The following is a 1401-nucleotide window of genomic DNA, read 5'->3' as shown; positions in this document are numbered from 1 at the left end:
TACAAGGTTTGCCTCATTTGGCTTAATTTTATTCTTGACCATCTAATTCTAAAAGAACTCCTCACAGTTTCCCTCAGTGGAACGGGACAGACATACTCATTACTTTGCTGAAACTTACAGGCTAAACTTTCCCCCAAATCCTTTGACATATTTAGATCACTTCTCAGAATTTATTCACATGAGAGTAGGGGTGTCTTGATGGTCTCTACTGGTTTTTGCAGCAGGTTCAGGAGAAGACCCATGCACAAAAAAACATAAGACACAACTGGGGTTGCAAAGCAAATTTATTTTATTAGATGCAGCAGCAAATGAAACATAGCGACCCCTGGATTCCCAAAAAGCTGCTGAGCAGGACAAGGCGATGGAGCATGGTGGTCAGAGGGAGTGGCAGGTAGGCAGTGCACCTTCAGGACATCCCCTGGATCAAAATGGTGTGCATCTTGTCTTTGTCACCTTCTCACCCCTCTGCTCAGAAGTGCCGTGCCTGAAGGACGCTGCCCCGTGCTCGAGCCTGCGGAGCAGCCCGGCTCCCTCCCGCTGTGCCCAGGCTGCTGCACACACTGCTAACCTTTCCCAGGACTTCCAGGGCAGCCGGCAGAAGAGTAGCAATCCTCAGCCGGGGCACCAGCCCTCGGCTGTCTTTTGCCTTTCTCTCCTCCTGGGCCGCCTCCAGACGGCCAATGGCACCAGTCTGCGCTGTGCCCAGCACGGCTACGCTTCCCTCGGGAGCAGCCAGCTGCCGCTTTGGCTCTGAGATGGGACGATGTGCCCGCTCCCAGGAAGAGGCACCCAGTGCCAGGCTGCTGCCTCTTGCAGCTCCAAGGGCCTCCTGCCAGCCTGCCTCTGCCCAGCCTCAGGCTGCTCTGGGCTCTGCGTGGGCTCTGCTGGGGCTCCGGCCTGGGCAAGGCCGGGCCGCTCTCACCTCACGCTCGCTGACAGCTCTGCCTCAGACGAGACCTTTCAGAGCACCCTCGCTGAGCTTTCTGCTTTCTCAGCTGAGCAAGACTCTCCCCGAGCCAAAGAGATTGCACTTAGGGATACAAATCCAAGTGGCAGGAACCCCAATGCTCTCGAGTCACAGCTCAACACCTACATCTGCACAGGATGTCTTGGCTGCACAACTCCTCCTCTGCTTTTGCCTGCAAATGCCATTGCCCGTTCTGCCTCAACTACAAGCACAATGGCTGGACAAAAACCGGCCAGTGTGCCGTATTGCAAAGGCAGTGTGGTCTGGAGAGGATGAATGAAGAAGAGCCTGCCCCACTGACAAACCATACCAAAGAAGCCGTAAGTGTCACTTTCCACCTTTAAGGAACAATGGACAATTGAGAAAGAAATCTTGAGCTTCCCGACAGGGTGAGAAAGAAAGGAATCTTACAGATGAGTTGGGGTTTCAGAAAC

This window comes from Aphelocoma coerulescens, unplaced genomic scaffold (genome assembly GCF_041296385.1).
Source record: "Aphelocoma coerulescens isolate FSJ_1873_10779 unplaced genomic scaffold, UR_Acoe_1.0 HiC_scaffold_94, whole genome shotgun sequence".
Taxonomy (NCBI): Eukaryota; Metazoa; Chordata; class Aves; order Passeriformes; family Corvidae; genus Aphelocoma; species Aphelocoma coerulescens.
The sequence above is the reverse complement of the archived record's forward strand: the minus strand, read 5'-3'. Positions refer to the sequence as shown.